Genomic DNA, 20,988 nt, shown 5'->3' on the forward strand with positions numbered 1-20,988 from the left:
GACCGTAGCCGCGAAGCGGCGTGAACGCGTGGACCAGGTGGGTGAACAATTTTGTAATGAGCCGCCACGAGCTGTCGCCGCGAAGCGGCGTGAACGGGATGGCGGTCAGGTTAACACGTGCCCAGTGATACACGCGCGACTTAATTAGTGACTCTTCCCCATTGCATCATGAATCCGGTGGAAGCGGAAAAGCTATCTTCAACAAGAAATAGCACACAAATCGATTGCCGTGGGGCAATTTTACGGATTACTATAAGGCAGAATTTGCTTTCAAATTTCAGGACAAAAGTTGCATACCTTGACTTTAAAAAAGCGACGACCAGATGACCCCTTCGACAAGTTTCCCTGGGAAATTGCATATGTATATTATAGTATCGGTTGGAGTTTGCGGCAAATGGGGGAAGCTGAGGCGCTATAAGTCCCCCCCCCCCCCCCTGGCTACACCACTGTCGCACATAACCCCCTTCGGTCACGCACACAAACGTACACGCGTGTATTCGCAATTGGACGAAGTGCAACTCAGAAATGTGCATGTATATGCACCCAGTCACAGGTACATACAGATATATCTGTGCAAACGTTCCGGGACGCACGAATCTACAAGCAGTCGGGCAAATATGCACGCCATGCGCACTTTTCTTGATTTATATATAGGGTGGTTTCATATGAAATCGAGCACGCGAGTCAGGGCGGGCATGTCGAAGTGTGTAAAAAAATATACGTAATAGCGCCACTTCCGTAATAAAGAAAAGTGTTTGTCAAAATAAATAAAAAAATATGCATTTCCCTCCACTATTTTTTTTAAGTGGAGTGCTACATTTCGGCTGCCTGATTTTTGTACCCAGATCTCTCGGCTCTTTTAAATAAGTAAAAAGTAAAACATAACTCGCAGTATTTTTTTTATAGAAATGTATAATGCGGGGCCTATTCTTTAGTTTAAATTAAACTTTTTTGCGGTAAGCTTCATGCCAGAAAATAAGAAAAATCTAAACGTTATGCATTTCGTTTTTTGATGACATATTAGGAACCTGGTATATTATTATTCATTCCAAATTTTGCATACTAAATACTGTTCACTTGCAGTAGTCCTCTACATGGGTTATTGACTGGTAGCACTTTAGATTAATTTGTCTTTTCGAAGGAATTGATATAAATATTTAAATTTAATTACAATTCAAATTTATCCATATATGAGCCCCCTATTTAAGAAAGTCAATTTTTCATTTCTTGCTAGTTTCTTTCTATTATTTCCAATAACGAAAGATACGTGATGGCATAATTAATTCCTCCTTTTTTGTTGTATTTTCCGTACAAGCGACCACTCGACAAAAATTGTAGAATCGCAAGTTGGTTTTAATGCTAGGTCTTTATTCCCAAAAAGATAAGGGCAGTGGCCTCGCAAGTATTTGGGGGGGAGGGGGGGGGGGGGAGGGTGAATGAGAGGTGGAAGCTGACGATGGAGAGGGGAGGGAGAGAGGAGCATGTTATATGTACGTGCCACTATTAGAAAAATAAGATGTCTGCCCCAACTCCTCCGATGTTCCGACACCAAGGGCTACGCGCGCCCCTTTTTATGTAATTTGAATTAGGACACTTGAATCGAGGTGCATAATGTTCTTAATTTCAGTTGAGTAAAAACACTAAATCTGAATGTCTAAACTTGTCTGAATTTTTCTGCTTGTTGTGTTTTTCACTTCCGAAGAGTAGGACCTGATCGTAACGGCTCATAAAAAGCAGACGACGAGGTCTACAATCCTGGTGTTGTAGCTGGTAATCCAGTCCCCTGCTTCAGTTTTTTGTTAGATTAGAATTTGTTTGTGTCATGATTTTACAATGGCCAACGTTCACAGATTGTGTCGAATCTCCTCCATACGATGGTCGACATAAAAAAAAAGAAAGAAACATTGGGATACAATTTTTCGTCCTGTGAAACACGTCAATGAGGACCTGATGAGGTGTGCTATGACAAAGGCTCATGGGCATCAGCTCTTGCTATGTAATCTTATCTTAGTGCGAGTAAATAAACAAATAACGAATTTGGTACAAAACACGTAGGCACGCACCGTTGGCTCCGAGTTGATCTTGATTCATTACGAAGGGAGTGAGTGAAATGTTTTAATCATTTATTCAGTCTCTGCAAAGGCTCTCAGAAACGTCAAATACGTCTTCTAAAGCGACTGCAAGTTCCTCGTTGCAATCCCTAATGATGTTGAGGGCAAATTTAGTGTTTGAACTTTAATTTACACATTCAAGATCGTCCTTGTGTAGCACTCGCTGGCCAAATGCAACACCTCTTCTTTCTAATTTTTTAGGGGCGAAGCTTCTTAGAGTCTAGCCTTGTCCGTCCGGCGTCCGTGCTCACATCGATTGCCATCTAATCTGTCTTAAAAAAGGGAAAAAAATGTTTGCGCAGTCGATAGGATTCGAAGCTATGTGGGGAAACCCCAATGGAATTCTAGTTCATCGCCTTAACCACTCGGCCACGACTGCGGGACGAGTAGGGGAACTCTGGGATGTGGTAGTAACTCAAGAGCTGGGGATGTCATGGATGAAACGTTGCATGTAGCCGCTCAACGTATATACAGGAAAGGGCGCTGCGGTCAAATGCATATATAATCGCGTTAAGCTTTGCTTGCATTGGCTCAACGTTTGTAGACGAGAGGGCGCTGCGGTTAAATGCTCAAAGGCGTATATAACCATGTTGCATACCACACATTCTCTTTCTGACATGGCCCGTTGACTTAAGCGGTAGATATGTGTTTCCACGGCTTCTAGTGGATCCAAGCTGATCCGCTAGAAGAACCACTGGCTCTGCATTTCACCGACCATAAAGCAGTAATAATGAAGTTCAAACGCAACCCGGAACTCAGCACTACCTATGAGCAATAAAAAAAAATTCAGCACCATCAACACTACCTATGAACAATAAAATCAGTATCATCAGCACCCACCAGAGCTCTGCTTCAACCAACATCATTCATCACGTGGAGATGCGGTCATTTTTTTTTAGGTATTAGTACGGTCTGTGCAGTGAGATACATCTACGATAATATTCCACCCGTGGTAAAGATATTACAATTTAAGCTCGTCAAAATGAGTCTTTATGCTCCGTTTCAGGCGATCCAGCTCTGTGAACGCAGCACATGATACGCTCTCCACCCGTCACCGCGCACCCTCTTCAAGGTCAAGTTACACTCACACGGCCTTGCATTTGCTCCAATGGCTTCTAGCATCCGCTGAGGTCTGACGTAAGATGAAACGGAGTATACTTTCTCTACTTTCATGTGTAAGGGAAGTAATCTTTTTGTCTCCCTTAACGTGACACTTTCGTGTGTAAGTATTTTACGCTACCACCCGATAGCACACCGCCTCGACAACAACTTGACGGGTATTGATTCACCACTCACCACCGGAGAACCAGATGCAATACGGAGCGCAAGGTCGTCTGCTTCTTTCGCAGGGGTTGTGGTAACGTCAGAACGCCGAGCTCTGATTGGCCCTGATTGAAGGATAGTGGGTAGACCTCGAGGCAGCTTGCTTCGAGGTCTACCGATTATCCTCCAATTAGAGCCAATCAGAGCTCGGCGCCTTTCTGACGCCACCGCAACTCCTGCGCAAGAAGCGGACGACTTACTTTCATCATACGCTAGGAAGTTTCACTTCCTTGAATTGGTCTGATTAGCAGTAGCTAATTGCCTTTTTTTTATTTTCAGTTGAATACCACTTAAAGTTTGCTTAGATTTCTCTCCAGCTCTGACTCTCTAAACGTTGTGCATTTCGCCGCCAGGAATTCCGTTCTTGAAGACTGTAAGCGCATGAAGCTCGAAAGCACCACTCAGTTGGGGTCGAATTTGACCTAAAGTCCCTCGCAGATGACGCGGAAAGTTGCTGACCCAGGCGTGCGAAGCAATTCTGGCATAGTACGTCAGGGTTCCTCAACGCAGCAGCGCTGTGAGGGGACTAGGGTGACTTCAGCAGATACACGTTGGGATGGTTCTCAGAGGAGTTTCCACCAAATCTGTTATCTTCGGCCATTCATAAAAGTGGACACAAGCAGCATCTAATGAAACTGGAGCAGGTGACTGGAATGCTTGCTAGACGCAATGTCTAGCATTTGTAGACCTCGTGTGCCGCTTTAAAAAAAAAAAATCAGGATCGAGTCGTCACACTTTTCCCGTGGGGGGGGGGGGGGGGGGGGGGGGGCATTAAAATCAGAAAATCCCAGACAAAGCAAGGCATTTAAAATATTATATATACTAATCTGAGATAAGTAACAATATTCACACCCTTTCACCCGTCCATCGGCTCAACCTACAGCTCCTTGATAAGATTCTTACTTAGCGTTTCTTAGAAGTACCAACAACCGTCGTTATGCGAGCGCGTGGGACACGTGCCAGGAGCGAGCTCTCCGCCTCGGTTTGCTTTCAAAAGCCGCTCATTATAGTCCTGCGACGCCATTTGCATCGAAGGGCCAAGCTAGTGCCTCTAAATAAGCTACGCTTCAGAGTAACGACACTTGGCCGTATTGTGGCTTAAAATCATGGTTGCCAGTTATCTGAAGCTTTATCTGAAATCACAAGAAATGCTTTTCCGCCCTCCACAAATGTTTAAATAGTTCGCGACAGAGCAAAGCAATATTACATCAGCTTCCTAACGCCGAATCTAATGCTGAGGAAGTCGCACTTTTCAATCATGACGATCGGCAGTTGCGTCTGCTCTGCACAGGCACCAAAATGGCTGCGCCCACAACAATGTCGGGGAACAAAGTGCCCATACTCTCAGCACAGCTCATTTAGTGGCTCTAGGCCAAGCAAGGTGCTTTGGTCCAACGTAATTATTTTGTCCTTCTAATCCGTTTTCCGTTGCCTGAGGGGGTGTCAATAAATTTTTGAATGCACATGAATCCGTCGTGACACAACTCTACTAACCCTGTTTCGCAAGCACTCAAAGGACCTTCAGAACGAAAACATAAAAAAATCGGCAAATCTGCCTGCCACCTCGACTCTGAGCGTACACAATGGCACAGGCTGGTTCGCTGGTAGTTTAAAGTTTCCTCTAAAGGGTTTTGAATTGCGCGTGAAACTGGGGTATAAGACCGTACTGTATGGACTCTCAGGAACTGCATATTCGTTTAGAAATTGAGACAATGTGTCGCCGTACGGCGACGTCCGTGGTGAAACAAGTGCTTTATTCGGGGACAGCCTTTATTTCTTAGCCCTATGGTCGCGTACTAAAATCTGTGGATCATTCGCGAAAACAAATTACAAAGTCCATACTGTCGAAATAATGAAATATGTATAAACTCGACAAATATGATAAACATATATAACACATACGAAAATCACCCCTTAGAAGTTTAATTGTTCGTATACGCTGCCCAATGCTTCCAAATAAAACCAGGATTCTAAGTAATCCAAACGTAAATGTCGTTTGTTTTGAAATAACGGTAGCGGTATTTCGTTACTTTTGACGAACGGTAACGAATTTCAGTGGCACGTTAATTTTGACGACATAACGAGTAGCACTATTTTGTTACTTATTTTCGGTCACGGGGACATCAGTGCGCCATTAGATTTTGAGTCTAAAATATTTACAGTAACTTGGGGAACTGCCATTTTAATGATTCAGATCCGTGTATGTGTGTTTGGTAGCCTCTACAGAAAATACAGCGAATAAACGGGGGACACTGATTATGCTAGATGATAGGTGACATTATTGGGAACAATAACAAAACAATCAAAAATAATAAATATTGCATTTTTTAAGAAAAATACTCCAATTATGGCTAAATATAATTCGCAAACTTTTTTATGAAATTCCGCGAGAATAAATTAATCTAAGGAGCTGTCGCTGAGTATATGTAGATGTATGCAGGTGCGAAGTATTTAGTACACAATATTTGAGATGCATTCTAAGATAGGAGGCTCCAAAATATGTCACGCAAACGTCAACAATACAATATTTAGCATTTCATATATGTGTCATGAATTATACCGAAACATTTTAGTTAAAACAAAAATAGGCCGCGCAATATACACAATATTTGGTGTTTTTTTATTTTTTATACCGACAGAATACATTCGAAATTTAGAATTACACCTTAAGAATCTTCGCAAAAGGAAACTCCTTTTTTTGTAAGTTTCAAAAAACGGTTTATTAATTAAGTTAGTCGATCAACGTTTATTACGTGACTGGAGCTACTACATATTTATATTTAGGCAAATAAAAAAAATCAACTCGACACGAGTGATCGGATTCAGATTAAACCACCCAATAGTAAGTGCCATCAAGATTACACAGGAAAATCTGAAAGAACCTTAAGGGTAGACGCTATAACACTTTGAAAACAACAAAATATACATAGTTACGGTCTAAAATATCGTATCAGGCACGAATTTCCAAACTAAACCCAAAAGACGGAAAGTAAAAAAACCGGGTAGAACGAGCCCTACACGAAGTCAAAGAAAGTGAAAGCGTCCGTTCCCGTGTGGTAAATCACGCTCGACAAATATATACGCAAGTCCTGCGGGTCTCATGGACGCTGATTGAGGGAACTTCTTGGAGGAAAAACAAACTCCAGGCGTATACCATAAAACGTTCATTGCGGTGGTATCTCTTTGTATCCTCTACATTATTTGTTGTGCGCAGTTCTTTGAACCGAGTTTGTGTTTTTGGTGGTACATTTCTTGAGGGCAGGCACTCCGTGGATAGGTTTCACAAGGTTTTGTGGCTTTGGCCTGTGCGCTCCACTGAACGATTCGGGGAGCTGAGGCTTGCAATTTACTACAAAGGTGCGGCTAGGGGGCGGAAGCTTAGAGTCAAAACGTAACCAGATAAACGTACCTCGTCCTAGAAGAAAAAAAAAACTTGGGGGTTTTTTGCGGCGGAATTCGCAGACGACGTCATGACTGTGCTCGCCTAGTTGCATCTGCCAACGACAGAAGTCGGAAGCGTCGAGGGGCCACCGCAGAGAGCCTGTGTTGAAGAGGGGGTTCATCTTAAACCATAGATTGTGCTTGCAATATAATGGCAGACACTCCCTAAATTGGTCGCGAGTGCGCATGTCGGGTGGTGAGAAGAAAAGGTGTAGGCTGCGTACTCGGGAGGCGAGAAGGAAAGCAGGTGGAAAGGAGGGGATGTTTGCAAATAATCAATGATTTTGGAACCTCCTCGCAATGCGCATTGCAAATGCGGCCGATAAACCACGTGACCCCGGCGCCGAACTTCGTAAACTATCATTTTATTACGGTGGCAATGCGTGCTAGTTGATTCATAGCGAAAATTAACATAGAACGCAAACAAACGAAGACAAAGTAGAACGGTGTACACAAAACAAGCTCCAACCCTCAACTGAAGTTCTCATAAAAAAAAATCAAAACACTGAAATAAACAACGTAAACAAAAGCACCATTATGGCCTATTTTTGGAAGCCATTCATTATGCCGGCGCTTATCTCTCTAATGTAAAATTCCAAAAGTACAATATCTTAATTCCTAAAATAATAAACTGAATAAGAGTATGGGAACTTAATTTCTTTATGGTTCCCCATTTTTGGTACGGGAAGGTCACTCGTGTCTCATGTTGCGCCATCATTAGGTAGCACGTACAACTAGACGATTACGGTCATGATTAGAGACACTAAATGAGCTACGCTTAGAGTATCGGCACTCCGTTGTGCCATCATGGTGCATAGAGCAGAGCAGACTCAACTGTCGATTGTCACAATTCAAAAATGCGACTTCCTAATCTTTTGACAAGCTGGTAGGAAGCTACGAAGTGCCCTTCACCTCGTGACTTCTCGGGGTGAAGGTCTCGTGAAGGTCACGACCTTCATGTGACCTTCAATGTGAAGGTCGTGACCTTCGTCGTGATTTTCACGGGTGACCTTCGTGATGTCCCTTCTGACGTCACGTGTGACGTCATTATGAGAAACGTCCCATAATGACGCGCAATTACGCCGACGGCGACGGCGACGGTGACGCCGCTCAAGCCGGAAACGGGCACCTATAAAATTATAATAATATTCCACTCTGGTCATTTTATCGTACTAATGAAACGCGCTCGAACGGATTCTGGTTCTGAACATAGATTGATTGGTCAACAAAGTGGACAGACTACAAAGTTTGAGATAGCACGAAATTCCATTTCATAGATGCTATAATCTGCGAATTAAAACTAAATAGATTAAAAACATTCTTCCTCTCGGGTTTTCTGAAGCACTTGGGAAGATCCAGCCGTGTAATAACAAAGCTGGGTCTGCAAAACATGTCCTAAAATTCACTACAATTATCTGAAGTGAACCAGGAATTATATTATTCCGAAGTATTTTTTTCGAATAAGTGAGCGCCAGGGAAAATATTGTTATGGTCATAAAGTGAAAATATATTAACTGTGGCGGAATAACGGGTATGAAATGTCGTTTATAGATCTCCGTAAGGATTTTTTTAGTGCTGATTTTATATGTAAATGAGTTTATAAAGGAATCTATTGGACCACAAGACATTATTAAAATAAGGCACATATTCTCCCTTAAGTCTATAATCGTCGATGTGTAAGAGCTACCAACAAAGCTGAACGAAGGTCATCTTATCCTTTTGTTTATGACGGTCAGCAACCTTGTCTTTGTCGTGACCTTCAGTAACCCCAAAGCTTACTTCAATCAAAACATATCAACTAGTTTTTTTATATATATTTTAGACAAAACCACGAGACTGGGGCGGAGAAAGGACAACACAGCACAAAGCCTCAAAACTTCACCTGCTTTTTGCGCCGTGACTTTTTATATCAACAATCTTTTATGTGCATTCAAAAGCCTGAAGTTTAGGCAATCTAGTTTGAAGAATAGCGAAAAAGAAGTTTTTATATAAACGACCTTGACAACATTCTAAAACTTGAGAAAATGAAAACACGGTACTCACAAGCCGCACCTCCGCTTTGTACATCCTGCTTTTTAGCCTCAGGGTTTTTTTAGTGTCGAAGGCTTATTTCATAAAAGCCCTGGAATAAAGTCAATGTTCGGATTTACATTTCTTACACTGTTGTTTTTATGCAGCTTGTTGCTGACCTGCTTATAAGAGTGTTAATATCTCGGTTATTAACAGGCTGCAAGTACAGAACCGAAAGTACTGGTGCAATTTAGCCTGTGCGGTCGGAAATTAATTACCTTTTACATACGTAGCCTCTCACCATAATTAGAAACTTTCAAAACACGGCAGTATTGTTTGAATTTTCTATTAAGGAAGATTTAAGGAAGAAGAATAAAATAAAGATTTAGACAGACTGTTTTTAACGATTTTTCAACTTTCTTCGTCGCCAAGTCCGCGGGAATATGGTCTGTGTTTTTTTTCTTCAATCCTATAATAAAGAAGGGTAAAAGTAACGCAAAAATAGATATAGAACATAACATAAAAAGGTAAGACAACCCGAGCTAAAGAGCTCAATAAAAGAAGGTAAAATCATTACGGTGCCTTTGAAGTCCAAATCGGATTTCCTCCGGAATTGGCCGGCTGCTGCCGTCATTCCGCGCAATTTGGACGTCGTTAATTCCTCAGAAACGCTTCCGTTTCCGCTAAAGGAACCCTTCGTCTTTTCTTGTGTTTCTATATTTTTTATTGCCTGCGTGGAAGTAAGGTAGGAAGAACAAGGTGATCCGACTATCACAGTCCCGGGAACACGCGTGTGGTCGTTATGCCGAGCAAGGAATGAAATCCCGAGTCATCTTTGGACCGTGCATTTTTAGTCTAGCTTTAGTCTTCAAAAGGATGATCGCCTTGGTTCTTATTCCCATTCCTTTTATTTATTTTTCTCGGACTAGTTTTTTTATTGTTACGCATTTATTTGCTCACTGAGGGTAATTTATAATCAGAATTCAAGTAATAAATATTTTCTTCTATTACTCCTTCAACGCGCGTCAAAAGTTGCATTATGCGACAGATATTTGTTGCTTGCTCTTGCATCCATGCCCAGCTTTTTTTCCCCCTTTATGTTTCATTTATTGTCTTCCTCTGTGCTTAAGATAGAACGAAGGACAAAAATGAGTACCGTATATATAACGGAGAAGTACTTCCTGCACACGTAAAACATGAAAAGCCCAAAGCCCATTTAAATTTTAAAATAGCTATTTGATTTGACTTTTCCATTTTGGTTATCTGCTCGATGAGGAATCCGTGATGTGTGCATGAAGTTGTCGAGGCTGTATTCAAAATCTCGAGGAGTAAAACTAAATAAAAAATTTGATTGCGCTCGAAAAATATAGTTTAAACTCTAACCGAAACAAGCGTTGTCTTTGTGCCCATTATACAAAATATACAAAGTAACGAGAAACAGGAACAACAAAAACTAGGAATGATTTGGTTAGCGTTCCCTGAAACACGGTGTATTTGACTTAATATACAGTGTTTAACGAGGCTCCAGTAAAATCATTTCATCGAAAACCAAACATTGCGCGAAGAAATGTATATGTGGATTTTGTGTCTAAGAGCATATTTTAATTAAATTAATTGAGTCCGTTATAATTAGGGTAATTATTATTTTCATATAGTAAACTTCTGAAGAAGTAAGTCTAGAGATACGGCTTCAATTATAAATTCTCCGGGCATCATCGACATTGAGTCGATTCATCTATATCACAAATATATGAAGCGCGTGCAGAATATCACGGCATTTCGAAAAATTGAGTTTTTGCGAATGCGAATGCGAATACGTTCTTGCAAAACACATTTTTGCATTAGCAGTCCAGCTCCCCGTTGTCAAAGCGCACAACCTCCGCCTCGTCTTCCTCGTATGGAAGAAAGTAGGATGTCGCGAGCTGTCAAATCAAAACGCTCTGCTGCTCGAATGACGTTGCAAGAATGAGCTTTCATACTCGGGTCCAATTCAGTCATGCGAATAGTTTATGGCGGCGTACGTTTGTTGTCAAGTGCGCCGGAGTAGAGGCCCATGCACACTAGGAAAGTTACACCCTTAAGTTTGTAAATCAGTGTTTTACAGGGCTAACAACCTAAGGGTGTAACGGGAACATCCTTAAAGGGGCACTGAAGTCGATTCTGAGATCGTCCTTTTGCGGTAAAAACTCAGTCTAGACGCTCTAAGCATCCCAGAAAACCCGAAATCACAATCGTGCGTAGCTTATTTGCTTGTTAAAAGCGTGTTCAAAGATCGCGACATGTTCTTTTTGGGAAGAAATTTTTTCCGAGTGAAGTGGTCGACGAAGGGCACTTGTAGGCGAGTTGCAAGAGATGGCTTCGCCCGCGGTGAAAAAGACGAGCCTTATCCGAATGTGTACCTATCAGACTCTCTTCGAAACGAGTTATAATCAAATCATTCGGAATCTGCGCGTATTGTAGGGCTTTCATTGGTCCACACAGTGTAGTCCACGAGAAAAAAGAGTCCACATATTTTTTTCTTTCCCTCAGATGAATAGGCGGTCTTGTATTATAGGACTTGGTTTATGCGGGAATTTACACCTTTTAAACAATATAAGATCAAAAACGACCTTCTTCAAAATTGACTTCAGTGCCCTTTTAAGATGCTGGTGAATACAACAAAGCAGATTGTTGGCAAACATACTTTTTACTGTGTGCGGTCCGGGAAGATATTTGTAATCTGGTGAGCTTTTCTTTTAAATATGCGAGACCTCACACGCGCCCTCGCATGAATAGACTATAGTAGCCGTGTTTTGTTTGAATTATCCTTGTTAAGCACGATTTTCTTTCCACGCCTCGTTTTTTCATTAAAATGCCAGGAGTGTGCCTGTAATACAGTGTTGGAAAGTACTTTAAGTACATTGTACATAAAGTACTACTTCAAGTAGGTTTAGGAAACTTGTACTTTGCTTGAAGTACATTCTCTGTGTACGTACTTGTACTTTATTAAGTAATTTTTTTCTAGTACTTTCCGAGGAAAGTACAATTCCCCAAATTTGGTTTTCTTAAATTTGTATCACGAAATGATGCTTTGTCAACTTCAAAGAAATAGTGGGAGGGATATTTACTCTCATCAGAAACGTGAGCAGCCGACGCATCGCTCCGTTTTTTTCTGGGGGCGGCTTTCCCGTAGCTTTTTGAACCCTCGCTACTTCTCGGTCGGTCAGCGCAAGCGAGGAGCGAGGAAGCGAGGAGCACCTGAGACTGTGGTGCGGAAAAATTAAATTTTCAAGTCGAAGTAAATGACAACAGAGGAGAACGTCACATTAATCTTGAGACAATCTATTTTGTATTTTTCTTCTATTTGAAAGTTCCTTATTTTTTTCGCAATACAGTCTCAGGTGTCACATTGTAATTAATTATCACCAGCTCGCTTCCACACTCACTGTTTTCTTTCATTAAGGAGAGGACACCCCCCTATGAGAGGGTTGCTTGCGGAAGCTACGGGGCTGACGTCATGCTCTCTCTAGATGTTCTTGTAACTTTAACCCCGTTGAGTGCAACAATCCAGTGCAAGGGGCGCCAAATTCAGATGAGGGACTTCTGAATTTGGCTTCTTTCCTAAAAATAACTTATACGCGGGCAACTGACTTTATCAAATATTCGCCGCTGTTTTTGAAAATAAGTCATTCACCCTAGTACCCTTGGGCAAGGCATACCAGTTACAAGATCACGGTATAGGGGAATGAAAGTGCATCATGAAATATTGTGTTAAAATACTTGTACTTTACTTTGAAAGTGCACTGTATTTATAGCACATTACTTCAAGTATGTTGCACCCAGTCTACTTAATACTTTACTTAAAGTACATCATGCCTCATTTACTTTGTACTTTACTAGAAGTATTTAGATGTACTTTACCCAACACTGCTGCAATAGGATTTACTATGACAGGCTCTTGATGTGCTACATCTGCGGTTTACGTCTTTGTAATTTGGAGTACTTTTTATATCTTGTTTTATGGAAATGAATTCTGCTCTGCAGTATTGTCAAAACATTTGTGGTGTTATGTGGCACATAATAAACATCAACACCCAAAACATCGTTAAAGTCAACGCTCAAATCTGACACGCGCAAACGAACACTCCAATGCATGCGTATGCGCATGGGAGTGTTGGTTTGAAAATAGTATTTTGTATTTTATTTCTACACATGGGGGGGGGGGGGGGGGGTTGCAGGTATTGAGCCCATTCCTGCCGTACGCATACTCTACGCACTCTGATCAGCCCCCAGTATACCTGATGGGGCGGGCAATGCGCGTGTAGTTACAGACGAGATCGCATATCGCTGCTGCAACAACACCGTTCTACATCTGGCCTGCCATTTTCAAACAAACCAACTAAACAGACGACGCCACAATGATAGACCACCCACTGCGTTCTGCAGTATTCCCCAGCTGACGCGCCCGAAAGAGCGCATACGTAGATGTCCTTGCAACCCCCACGTACTCACACGCAAAAAAAAAACTAATGCAGAGAACAAAGCCCTGCAGCGCATTGCACACACCCAAGGAAACAACACGGCCTTTGTTCAAACAAAAAATCAGGGTCCTGGTTCAATTTTCTTGCCTTCTAGGCAGCTCCAGCCGTTCTCTGTCTCCATCTTGTCGCCCGGTCTCGTTCAACAACCCCGGTAACGAAGGCAGCTGTTCTTCTGCCCCCTCCCCGAACGCGAGCGAGCGAGCACGGGCGGGTTGTTTGAGAGACTCGCTCCAGCTCGGATTGCTCGGGGCCCGGCGGTACGAGGTATCGCTGCGACGCAGCTCGGTGTCGGAGCTCGCACCAGGCGAGCTTGAGGGCACCGTCGGCGGAACCCCAGGATCATGTTTAGCCAACACCAACACGGACCGAGGGTATGGTGTAACGCCTGGGCGTCCGTCTACGCGAGAACGGAGACCGGTACGCTATTGTGTCGCCTCGCACAGTGAACACACCGCTTTGTTTGCATCCGGGAGTTCGGGCCGTGGACTCTGATGACCCTTTCGTCCGCAGTCTCGGGACAAAGACAGGCATTGTGTTCTCGGGGAACGCGTGAAGCCGAGAGCGGTAGGCGAAGGCTCAACGCATGAAAACCTGGCCGGTGCTCAAATGCGGGCCCCGTATATTTGAACTGTCAAAGGATCGAGCAGCGGTATTCAGTTGGAATGTTTCTCAGTTTACACAACCCGACTAGCACTAGGGTCACAGTATATCCACAGGCGACGCCACTAACCAAGAATAGTCCTTGTAACGGTGAAACTTTGGGGATAAAAAAGGGCCTTTTTCTTCCAGTCTCTCACGCAAAACTTGATGACGCAAAACTTGCCACGGGGGTCGAAGTGTTGAGCTGCTACCGGGGATTATCCCGTCATGACGATAGCCAAATTCGACTCATATGCGAAACGCGAGTGCCGCGTGAACGCTCAATTTCGGCTCGTGACAATCAATAGAAAGTTTTAGAATAGATAACCCTTGCGCTTCGGGTCCCCCAAGCAGCGTGTGGGGTTGCCATGCGCACGCGGCGGCGTTCTGCACATGATCTGTTGGAAGCCCCAACCGCTTGGGGCACTAAAAGTGTTTGGGAGGTGCCTATTCTAAACCTCCCTAATGCTTCGACAAGCATACAGGTAGTGGTTCATGGCCTATCACCGCAATAGTGGAAATAACGATACCTAACAATGTCTCAAACGTAGCGCGTGCCCTGTGCTTCGCGGAACCCAGCAGGTGGCTATGATGGACTTCGTCGGCCTATGAGTGGCCCCAGGTTACGCGACCACTTGTTCTGGCTGCAAGTAAAGTAGGTGAACTATGCTAGGTCGTTTTTCATGCATTTTCTTAGGGATCCTTTGCAGGAAAGGAAAAAAAAGAATAGAGGGAGCTTCCTGGGTTATGAAAAACAAGAAATCATTCAACGCTGCATTTACTAAAAGTAAAAGATGAAAAAAAAAAAAAGCATTTTAGTGCCCTTTTAAGGACGGATGATCTTCCATTCATGGCGATTCCTTGTTTAGTGCGATTCTGTGATAAGACATGTGAACCCCAAAAATGCCATACCTAATTGAATGAACTGTTAACACCATCAGGCCGTTTAAGGGTTTCTATATGAGCTACGTGTGCACACCACTGCAGCGAGCGGGCGAACGTTGAATCATCACTCATGCTCATTATGCCGTGGCCTACGATAGGTGCATGTCAGCACCATGGCATGGCTTCCCGGGAGGCCCAGCGACCCCGTGCATATCCCGTGTTTCAAATTGACGGTACGATCTCCCGATATAGGCTCCTTGCACTTGACGTCACTTCTGAATAGATTCGAAATCGAGACGAACATTGTCCACTGATACCTTGGCGCCATGTTGGAGGCATTCGGCGTCTTATAGCGGCAGCAGTAAGGTCGCAGAGTCATGGAGCAGTTTTTGAATAACTACATTTCCGAAAATCTTTTTGTCCTAGTCAATCGCAAAGAGGTTTTTCACCTGAAACTAAATGCAGTATACAAACCCTTAGTTCCAAGCTTTTCTCTTGATATATTAGAGTTAGTTATTATAATAATTTAGAGCGGAAGGTCTAATGCATTTGGCCACTTCGGAAAGGCGGAGCATAGAAGTGGATATCGGTAGTCCCAGTTGGTGATCCAGACCAGCACATATCGCCTTACTATGCTCAAAGAAGCAGCAAAACATCACCTGTAAGGTCTGTACCTTGTGAGTTTTTTTCTTACTTTGCAGGAAAAAAAACCGGAACCGTGGATTGACAAAATCAAGTAGAGTTTACAAGCACTCTAGCAACTTTAAATTGTTGTGGCAAAACAAACACGGCTGACTCTTCGTCTGCTTTATTTTCCTGCTGCTTCGTCGCGTTCTTTCGCGTTCTTTCTCTCGGGACCGGAGCTATTAGCTCCCAGGATTTGCCGCGTTCTGCTCCCGTCTTTACCCGTCTGGTCGAGGTTGTGTCGGCGAATCCGCCGGAGCCATTTATAACGCCGGCGAACCGATTGCTCAAGCTTCGCCTTGTCCTGGTTCCTAATGATTTCCGGAATTCCAAAGAAAACAACGCTGCTGGCCGTAGATTCGTTGTCGCCGACCTTTCCGGTTGGAACAAATATTTACGGTTCGACTGACCATTTTAGACCTCGAGTGAGCGGACAAACTACAGTGCGAACACGGCCCCAAAGCACACAAAACATAGCAGAACAGCGACGAATACATGGCTACCGGAGTGTACCGGTGAGATTTAAGAACCTGTAGTAGCGTTTTATTATGATCTCGTGCAATTACCCTATAGGGAGCATTCATTGGCGGCCATGGCAGTGCCCAACTGCTAAACGCGTGCTGATGGCGAGCTTCCAAAGTTCTTTTGCAACATGAAATCCGAACCATTATTATTGCCGGTCTTATAAGCCCAATAATGTGAGCTCGTTATGAACATGCACTCTAAATATCGCGCCCAAAAATGGCGTCCAGTTACATGCGACGTGCGCGATCACAAGCGTCGCTTTGGTCGGCCATCCGCTATGGACTAAACCACACGCCGGTCGTGGACTAAACACTCATCGACGTAAATAATGGTGTTCATTATGAAGCGTGATTGATATGCTTCCACCGCGATTTTTGAGCACCATCGAACTTGTCGCTCGCTTCTACTAATTTAGGTCGTGACTCCAGGGCCGGTTTTCTCGAAGCGATGGTAAACCCATTTTGGTAAACCACGGTACCTAGGAAGGGAAAAGTACCTAGGTACTGTAATAAACGGCTGGACATAGAACAACAATAATTATTTTTGATTGGGCAATAGGATGCGCCATCTATCGGTGAAACAAGCCAGTCATTTTTTTTATCCTCTTTTTCCGCTGGTTGTCATCGATCTAGTATGGTACTTTAAGTCAAAATGTAGTAATGTTGTACTTGAAGACCAATTTATTTGCTTCCGATGGTACGAAGGAATTTTAGCTCCTATGCTAGAGTTTGTCGACGAATATTCGAAAATGTAAGAAACATTTCCTTCAATATGTTTCGCCATAAACAACGCATAACTTTCCCGTGTTTCTTCCAGTCTGGCAACGCCGGTGCTGGAGTCTCGTTTTCGTTCCTTGCGACGCACGTTTTTGCGATCCCTGCTGATCTCAACTGTTTGCCCTCTCTTCCATTTGCCCAACCGATTCACCGGTGACGAGAAGCTAAGCTTCTCGTCACCGTTGAATTGCTGGCCCCCGGGGATATGTAGAAACCTCAATGCTGTCGGCATACTGTCGGCGCACTGTGAACAAAAAAAAAAAAACAGTACAATGTCTCAGCTATTCACCCGGAACGAAGACTTTATTGAGGATAACCCCTTTTCTCCGCAAAGTAATCGCTGCTCACAAGTTGGCGTGCATAGTATAACAAATTAAACGTCTTAGTATAAATATGTACCAACACTCGTTCGCAGAACATTTTTTTTACTCACCATAAAAACACCTGCAAGGCTTATGTACCGTCATATGTCTTGGATCCCGGACTGCTGAAGAGTGATGCTGAGACGGAATGCTGCCGTCGGTTAGTTTAGTAGTCCCTCTGAACTACCGCTTTGCTTGACGTGCTAATAGGTTGATGGTGCGTCATTAATATAACAGCCGGATCGAAATGAATGTTCAGCAGAACCAAGCAGAATTATTAGCCCTCGTTGAGCGACGCCACGGCCATTTTGCTTCTAGGTACTGTTCCTCCCTCGGCGCCCCTGCTCCCCCAGTCACGTGACCTGGAATTCCCCCTTCTAGGGAAAAAAGTTAACTTTAAACCACGGTTGGCGTTCGAGAAAACGGGCCCTGGGATTGGAAACACAAGAAGGCGCCACCGAAACATCTCGTCACTCATAAAAACCCAAGAATGACAGAATCACTAAACTATACTCGGCGTCAACTACCTTGTACTACGCCGGTTAGACTAGCGCGCCTTCCACAGTGCTTCAACACTGTCCAAACGATTTGTGTGAGTCCTTGCAGATTAGCGCCCTAAGACGAAGCCACCTGCTGTCCTAATGGTGGGGGTGAACAAGCTATTCTAGGATTCACAACGCAGTACTGAAATGGCGCCAATGGCGCCAGATAGTAGTCCACGCAGAGTAGAATATTCTCTATCATAGCCTGGTTACACGTGCACCTTTAACTGCAGTTAAGTCACTTTTAACTGCCATTACGCGTCACCAGAATTACCACACAATACTCTCGCACAGCGATTTAAGCAGAGGTGAGGAGCGCACCTGCGCAGCTTTAATCAGCGCTTGAGACGCGGAAGTACAAGTACGCCCATGGCTTCGACTGTGTAGCCAAGGATAGGTGTGTAATGCAATTGTTAGGTGGGCACACCTAATTGCAGTTACGCTGAGCCACAGTTACAACGCTATATTTTTGGACACCGTTATGCGGCTATGCAGTCAAAGGTATGGGCGCACCTGTGTGAGGAGCGTGAGGATCCGGGTGGGCACAGCTGTTCCCCTGAATCCATATTTTTTTTTTTTTTTTTGAAATAGGAGTCGAGAGTAAAGTGTGGTGGCAGCGGTTAAGCGTAACTGGAGTTACGTTCCCGTTAACAAGGGGATTATATTGTGGTGACTGGTTATGCGGAACGGCAGTTTAGTGTGTTCGTGTATATAGGGTATCAGAGAGTTTAAGAAAAGGCAGCCCCAGTGTTTGAGATTTCTCGAGGTGCTTGAGATGTCGCACTGCGCAGACTCGGAAGTTATGCACATGCGCTGGTGCGACGCCCCAATCTCCTCCGGGGGCGTGTTGGAGACCCCTATTCTAAAGCTCTTAATCATTTTTTAACGTGAAATGTTCGTTAGTGAGCTCGAATCCCACGTTCGTGACAAAACCACCAAAAACTAAACGCCTAAATAAAAAAAATTTCGTTCTTTGCGTTCTTTTTTTTTAGCACATGCTGTTACGCTCAGTATCATCAAGATTCCCACACCCGGAGAAGTTGGTTCAGCAGCCACTATATTCTGCTCAGCGTTAAGCTGAGACTGCGGCCAAAGCTACAAGCGCGAGCTAGCCCGCATTCCTCGCTTTGAGAAGTACATATAGTGCAAGTGCTCGGTCTCAGAGACCTTGTGCTCTCGTGCTTGTGGCCTTGGCTGCAGTCTCAACTTAAGGGTGAACAGAGTAGAGTGTGAGCTCCGAATAGCGTTCGAACTAGAGCTATAAACAAACTGGTTGCATCATGTGTTCAAAAACTCGAACGTTTCGATGGCTTCGCGCAAATTTGCACGCGCGCATAATACTTTATTCATTTAATAAAACAATGAATAAGCAGCTAATAAACCAATGCATCGGTAATCATTTACAAGCAAGAAAGGAAGAGTCATCAGACACGCGCCTTGTAACGTGGATACTGTCACGAATAAACACATAAGCCTGATTAATAAAACTTAAAATGAACGTTTAATGCGGCGAACTTGTACCGAGAAACATGAGGCGACAAGTTACTGTGAAGTCGACGCAACGACGACTGCCTTAAGCAGCCATGCGAAGTTCTTTTTGTAAGCGGATGGGTGTCGAGAAGTTTCTCAGCTCCAACAAAATAACGAGATTCTCGAATCACCGGGAACATTGCCATCATGCAAACAAAAGAAAGAGAATAAGGACAAGTGCTGGCGGGGATCAAACCACAGCCAGTAGAGTACGCTGCTGACTCAGCGATTCGCACGCGGCAATATAATTTACTTCGTCTTAGCTATCACTATTTCACAATAATTGCTCGGGTTACATATATGTTGCTGTAAATGTTGCGACTGCGTCTCACGTAAAAAAAGGGAAATTCAATCTTAACATTCTAGATTTTGTTGGTGTCAATCTATTTACACATAGCTGATACTTTTACTACAGCGGTAAGGCAGCAAAAAGTTGAATACAACTCGAATATCCGCAGTTATTTGTACTTAACGTACCATTAAGGATATTATCTGTAGTACAAATCAGTTACAGTTAAAGAAAGTGATTTTGTGTCATTTCTATGTGAACTTTGGCGGGCGAAGCCGATTTTTTTCGGTCAGAAATTATCATGATTTCGTAAATAAGATAATATAAAAAAGACGTTCATTTAGTTCATTTGTTTGAACTAGCCCGAGCAAGAAATCTAGTTAAGTCGGGAATCTATATATATGTGTACATACATATATATATATATATATATATATTGATATGTAGATGATATTTTAAAACACCGTACTCGGTGAGCGAGACGAATTTTGTATGTTTTAATGTTTCGTCTCGTGGGGCTTCCCCAGGATGTTACAAGTAAGACACACTCGCTAGAATGGTTACAGTTTGGTCAAACATACCCCAACTATCAATCTTTATACGAAGGTTTCTAAACAGTTCAGCTTGGTAACTTACGAATGCATTGCACCATCGCATCTGAGAACAATATCTTTCCAGTACAGACAAAGTCGGCGCCCATGCAGACCTTTCTCCTCTCTACATATATTTTAGCGGAGGCGCTACTATAGTTCTTTGCGAGACAACGTTCGATTTCATTTGTGTGCTTAGCGCCTATGAACGTTCAGCTCAATCAACTTTATTGTTTAGTTTCTTTTTCAATCTAAGGTATATTAAAATTGTATTAACTGAAGGACCACAGCTGTAACGAGACCTCGGTTCCCGTTTTGACATCCCGCAAGAACTGCAGAATCCTTACATTCACTTCGGTTCTATCGGGATTGCAATATAAAAGATCCATATCACTTAAATACCCCAAAGCCTTTTCCCCATTTCCATGACTCGTAATTCAGGTAAGCCTTCTCCCCACGGAATAGCTAATGTATTAAAAAAATATCAAAATGAAAGGTTATCTGGGACGGCCGTCCCAGCCCCAATTCTGTAAGTAAGGCGCAGTCGTCTCGCTGTATCCACGACTACCCAGGGCACTCAAAGTGCCTCTCTTTTTGGAGGGGTGATTCTGTGTCTGTGTGTGTGGTCACGTGTACAAAGCAAGCTCGACTTATTGCTCCTTTGAGGCAGGCGAACGTCGAAAGTACGTTCGAATGAAAGTGCCGCCCGTATTTTAGTTTGTCCTCCCGCCTTGCATTATATACCTTTACTTTCCAATACG

Source organism: Ixodes scapularis, unplaced genomic scaffold (genome assembly GCF_016920785.2).
Source record: "Ixodes scapularis isolate PalLabHiFi unplaced genomic scaffold, ASM1692078v2 PGA_scaffold1__304_contigs__length_218370807, whole genome shotgun sequence".
NCBI classification, from domain to species: domain Eukaryota; kingdom Metazoa; phylum Arthropoda; class Arachnida; order Ixodida; family Ixodidae; genus Ixodes; species Ixodes scapularis.